The following is a 6,429-nucleotide window of genomic DNA, read 5'->3' on the forward strand; positions in this document are numbered from 1 at the left end:
GCACAGCCGCCACGAATCCGACATAGCCGCCGATGCTGCTGGAAAAGAGGATGACCCCGTCCCACCCATCTGGCTCTCTCTCACATCTCACCCACCCACCACATCTCTCTCTTCTTGGAATAATGGCGGCTGTAGCATCTTTCACTGCCTTGCCTCCTCCACCACTCCTCTCCCTTCTTCCTCCATCTTCCTCCTCTACGTCCTCCCCTCCCTGCCACGAAACTCTCCCCCTCTCCCGCCTCCCTCTTCTAACAATTCTCCCTGTCGCCGCAGGTTTTGCCACCAGGACTCCATGAGAAGATTGCGGCCGCGGGGTGTCCAGCCAGGGTGAGCACAGCAACAACACCGGCAGTGCCGCGCTGGGCCATGTAGGGAGAGGTGAGGTCCGGTAGGTGCACAGTAGCAAGGAAAGCACAGCAACAGCAGCACTCCATTTTCTCTTTCCTTTTTTTCTTGATTAATTGCTAGTTTCCTTTTTTCCTGATTAATTGCCAGCCTATTCGCACTGTGACAGATGGAGTAGTTTCCACTGATGTCCCTCCTCCTTTCCTCGATTTAATTGTCAGATGCATTGATCAGCAGGTTTTGTGGAGTTAATTCTTTCTCAAGGCTTGTTGAAAGGCAATTTGTAAACCTATATAAATAGGTTGAATTTGGTTTGCAGAATTGGTGTGAGACTATTAAGAAAACGAACCCGGCTGAATATATGTATCTCAGTTGGAAGGTGCCTCTCTGCCAGATCGTAGGTCATGGGTTCGAACTCTGCTATCTACTATCTTTTGCTACTCGCTCGGTCCAGGACAGATGAAAGTAAAATATTAGTATGATTAGTATTCTTTTAAATCTCAGCCGTCGATCTTTGTGGTTAACAAAAAATCAATGGATATAAAGAGACGACATATGGAGAACTATGAAAGCCTCCGTCTGTTAATATTAGGTATAGATTATATCACAATACTTATGTTGTTTCTTTCTTATTTTATAACGTTTACATGAAGAGGGAGAATGCAGGCAGCTGGAATTCTCAGCTAGAAAAGGATCAAATATTAGAGACCTATTCTGCACAACTCCAACGTATCTACTTTTCCTAATGCTTTTCCTCTTGTTTTGGACTCTAATTTGCATGATTTGAATGAAACTAACCTCGGGCTGGCGCTATTTTCAGGAGAACTACCATGGTGTTGTTTTTGTGCAGAAATAAAAGTTCTCGGAATGGAACAAAACTTTGCAAGGATTTTTTATATCAATAAAGAGAATTTTTGGAGACAAGAGTCACCTGAGGGGGGCACCTGGTTGGGCACAACACACTAGGGCGCGCCTGCCCCCCCCCCCCCCCAGGCGCGCCCAGGTGGGTTATCCCTACCTGGTGGCCCCGTAGACCCTGAAACCGACGCTATAAAATACTATTTTTTTCAGAAAAAATCAGGGAGAAAGAATTATCATGATCCATGAGATGGAGCCACCGTCACCTCCTATTCTTCATTGGGAGGCCAGATCTGGAGTCCGTTTGGGGCTCCGAAGAGGGGGATCTTCATTCTTCGTCATCACCAACCCTTTTCCATCGCCAATTCCATGATGCTCCCACCGGGAGTGAGTAATTCCTTAGTAGACTCGCTAGTCGGTGAGGAGTTGGATGAGATTCATCACGTAATCTAGTTAGTTTTGTTAGGGCTTGATCCCTAGTATCCACTATGTTCAGAGATTGATGTTGCTATGACTTTGCCATGCTTAACGCTTGTCGCTTTAGGCCCGGGTGCCATGATTTCAGATCTGAACCGTTTATGTTATCACCATTATATACATGTTCTAGATCCGATCTTGCAAGTTATATTCACCTACTATGTGTTATGATCCGGCAACCCCGGAGTGACAATAGTCAGGATCACTCCCGGTGATGATCGTAGTTTGAGGAGTTCATGCATTCACCGTGTGTTATTGCTTTGTTCCGGTTCTCTATTAAAAGGAGGCCTTAATATCCCTTAGTTTCCATTTCGACCCCGCTGCCACGAGAGGGTAGGACAAAAGATGTCATGCAAGTTGTTTCCATAAGCACGTATGACTATTTACGAAATACATGCCTACATTATATTTATGAACTGGAGCTAGTTCCGTATCGCCCTAGGTTATGATTGTCATATGATGAATATCATCCAACGAATTACCAATCCAATGCCTATGAATTTATCTTATATTGTTCTTGCTAAGTTACTACTGCTATCATTACTGTTGTACTTGCTACAAAAAATATTGCTATCACTGTTACCGTTACTATTGCTGTTGTCACTACTATCAAAACTATCATATTACTTTTCTACTGATCACGTTGTTGCGGATAATTAATCTTCAGGTGTGGTTGAATCGACAACTCAGCTGCTAATACTTGCAAAAATTCTTTGGCTCCCCTTGTGTCGAATCTATAAATTTGGGTTGAATACTCTACCCTCGAAAATTGTTGCGATCCCCTATACTTGTGCGTTATCAAGACCTTTTTCTGGCGCCTTTGCCGGGGAGCATAGCTATATTTGTTGAGTCGCTTTGGATTATTATCAATTTATCACTATGAAGAATCTGAAGGATGCTAAGACTAAGATTTATCCCTCTAAGACGAGGGGAGGTAAGGAACTGTCATCCAGTTCTGCTTTAGATTCACCTTCTGTTATAAGTAAACTTGCAACACCACCACATGCTATTAATCCTGATATTTCACAAGTTATTGATGATGCTACTTCTGTTATGAATGATACTTATGATGATGCTAGTACCTTGCTTGATGATAATGATGTGCCACTTGGTGATTTTCTTGATGAACAAATTGCTAGAGTAATTCAACATGATGTTTTTGAATCTGATGATGAGCTTGAAACTGAAAATCTTGAAACACCTGCTAGAACTATCCTTCCTAGATATGCATTGCCTAAGGTACCGGAAGGTTATGTTATAAATGAGGAGACAACTAGACATATTCTTGCATGTAAGGATAGAGATGATCTAGAGAAATTATTATGGACTAACCGATGCGTCTAGGGATTTCCTAGATAGTTGTGCTAGTTGTGTTTTCAGGGAATGAACTGTTGGGCAAGCTGAAGAATTATTGAATAACATATTGAAAAATTATGATGATTGGACTCTTCCTGAACCACCACCTAAACCCACTCCGAATAAGAGGGGTATATTATATCTCAGTCCTGAAGATATGCAAGAGGCAAAGAAATCTATGAAGGAAAAAGGTATTAAAGCTGAGGATGTTAAAAATTTACCTCCTATTGAAGAAATATATGGGCTTAATACACCACCACTACCTAAGGTGGTAGAGGTAAATTCTCTAAGAAGATCAATGATAATGGCAATCCTCACAATATGCACCCTAGCCAATGCCTTTATGAGTTTGAAAACTACATTAGAAAACAAGATCACTTCAATGCAAATGTTATGAACCAATTGAAATACAACTCTGATATGATTGCTCGCTTGAGTGACTTGTTATTTAGAATCTCAAATTATGTTAGACATGTTGGAAAGCATGCTTCTATGGTACAAACCCAGTTAGAACAAGTTGCTAAATCTCACAGAGAGTTGCTAGATGAAATGAACAATAACATACATGATTTTGCTATTAGAGTTGCAACTAGAGGAGGTATAATGACTCGGGAACCACTTTATCCTAAGGGACACCCAAAAAGAATTGAACAAGACTCTCAAAGAGCTAACACCACTGGTGCGCGTCGGTGCTATACAAACGGTTTTTAACCCCTTTCCGCAATGGCATTTGGGACCATCGCCAAGTGAGTGTGGGCGATAGGGTGTCCTTCCCACATGACCCAGAAACCGTCGAGGATATGGAGCAGTGATCCAGAGGCCTTCCAAAATGTAATCATGTGCGATGCAACACACACTAAATTCTTTCGCACGTGTGGTATCGGTGATTAAACATTTCTAATGACGTAGTGAAACAATATGGTCTGTCGTAATGAACCATTTGGGAAATAGTATGTCAGGCACATGGGCCAACATATGAATTGTGTGCGATTTGTGCCCCATCGCACATGAGTTTTCTGCATAACCCGTGTGCCACGCAAGACTCCATTGCACATGTTTCCCAACAATTACCGTTTGCGATAATGTTCTATAACAAACGGTTCAGGAGCCCCTTCGTACACATACAAGTGCTGCAGACCGTTTGTGATTTGTTGGGTATCACTGACGGTTGCCGCAAGAGTGACGTGTGCTTTTCGTTTGGGATCCCACATGTTTCCTGAAAAATTACGAGTGGGATTGTATTTTACATTGGGCACGGTTTACTCCGAGTTCTCGTGTGCGATAACGCGATATCACAAATGGTTCCTGAGACTCTACGCACACATAGTAGCACTTCAAATCATTTGTGATCCGCTGTGTATCACCGACGGTTCCGCTACGATTGACGTATGCTTTCCGATGTGGATCGCACACACTCTTTTAGTTGAACCGTGTGCGGAGCAATTGCCAGGTTAAAACAAAAATATCCCATTTTGAATCGACGTGCAAAAAGAAAATTTGACACAATATTCCATTGAACAAATAAACAAAAATATCACATTTTGAATCGGCACGCAAAAAGCAAATTCGCCACAATATTCAATTGAACAAAAAAACAAAAACATCCCATTTTGAATTGGCATGCAAAAAGAAAATTCGCCACAATATTTAATTGAACTAATAGTGTCCACAGGAAGAACATTCATCAGATTTCGCAAAAATTGCAATTGAACACATGGTAGCTAAATTCCAATGATTTGTCCACACATATATGCATTACATAATTAATCATAGTGTACGAAATATGAAGACCTCATCATATGGAAAACAATGGATCCATGCGTATATGTTTAGCAGCTAACTCTTACTCAATGTTTCAGGAGAAGGCATGCTGAAATATTCATTATCACTAGTGGGATTGATGTAGCGATCCAGGAAGAAGTCGCTGATAAATCTCTGAACCATGAGCAATTCACCAGCCATGAGCGGTTCAGGGGTCCTCGGTGTTAATATGAGTTGCGGTATTTTAAAGATCAGAATGTGCCATATGAGTGGAGTACAAGATATTAATTAAGATAGACTTACTGGTACTAATTCTCGAGGATCGTCACAACTATCAACAAATTTGCAGATGGAGATCATGTGTCTGCAAACATAATATCCACAAAGGTTGGTCCCTGCTTCTTGCTAAGGACACTGAATTTTTTTGTACAGAATTAGTCATGTATTTGTCCTGTTAGGAAGAACTTAACCGGTGTTAGATGTATTATTTTTTCTTTGCACAAAATAGAAAGAGGTTTATTTAGAAGCTTTAACATTTGACTAGCGTAAGGAAAGGTATTTGCAGACTGTTGGATAACTTTCCCAAAATAACGGATTTCGGTGTGTTACCGGAGAAACGATCTTGTGCTGCACAGGTAGTTCCCTCTTGAACAGGTTCCCTGGTTTAGTTTTCCACAACGCGAGCACATTGCAAATGATGATGAATTTTGACAACATCAATTATTGAACCAGATATGAATGCAAATTAATTTCAATATCATAGAATTCAATACCTATTCATGAATTGCTGAAGATGCGTCAGATCCTGAGCATTTGTTGAATCTCTGAGAGAATCGATGTAGTAAACTGTGTTCCTGTTTGGAACAATGAATACCAATATCCAGTGATTGCTACATATTAAGAAAGCCATGAACTTACGAATTATCTCGAAATCTGAAAGACAATAAGTGTATGCGTGGTTGTTTACTTGACTTACCATTCATGATATGGCCAGAGAAATGATTCTGCATGGGACGTGTTTTCGAAGAGACGGACGACCGTGTTAACGGCCTAGTCCCATAGGTCCTTACCATGTATTGTTGTGCCATTTTCTAATTCAGGATCTATGAAATACATACTCTCCCTTTTTATTCTCTGCGCGTTCAATCCCCTCAGAGGAATAAAATGCAGTTAGATGTTTATCATTTATAGCCTTGTATGGAGAAGTTGATCAGAGTTTGTTAAGTACTTAAAAAATTAGGCATCCAAAAAGAGTGGCATCGAGCAGGTTGAAGTTGAAGAAGAGATGTAAGTCCTCGAAACTCACATCGATGGAACCAGCATCATGTCGGAAATGATCTCTGTTGTAGTGGACTAGCAAACCATGATGACCTACTAACATTAGATCCATGCAATATTCATGTAACTCGCGGCAACTGGAGCTGCACTCATCAAAGTATTCGCCAACAAGAAATGGCTGGCCATGGACATAATAGTGTGCTTGAAGTACGTCTGCTTTACTTTTAGCAAGCAACAAACGTACTTCTTCATCATCCATGGCATCAGAAATAATATTACTCCCCGATTCAAACAAGCTGTTGTTAATTTGGTTCTGGGCGATGAGTGCTTTAAGTAAGAGGCAATCGTTCTCTT

The 6,429-nt window shown here is 41.0% G+C and overlaps 1 long non-coding RNA gene across 4 annotated transcripts; it reads left to right on the forward strand.

Moving 5' to 3' along the window:
* Positions 1–5,435, forward strand: LOC125537595 (uncharacterized). 4 transcript variants are annotated; one of them, XR_007295994.2, is made up of 4 exons: positions 1–582; positions 665–1,074; positions 1,166–3,227; positions 4,896–5,435. It is a non-coding gene; the product is annotated as an uncharacterized LOC125537595 (long non-coding RNA). The 4 variants fall into 4 exon arrangements; XR_015616593.1 differs by having other exon boundaries at positions 1–1,074; positions 1,166–3,313; XR_015616592.1 differs by having other exon boundaries at positions 2–1,074.
* The last annotated feature ends 994 nt before the right edge of the window (positions 5,436–6,429 follow it).

Source organism: Triticum urartu, chromosome 2A (assembly GCF_056163025.1).
Source record: "Triticum urartu cultivar PI428250 chromosome 2A, HENAU_Tu73, whole genome shotgun sequence".
Classification (NCBI taxonomy): domain Eukaryota; kingdom Viridiplantae; phylum Streptophyta; class Magnoliopsida; order Poales; family Poaceae; genus Triticum; species Triticum urartu.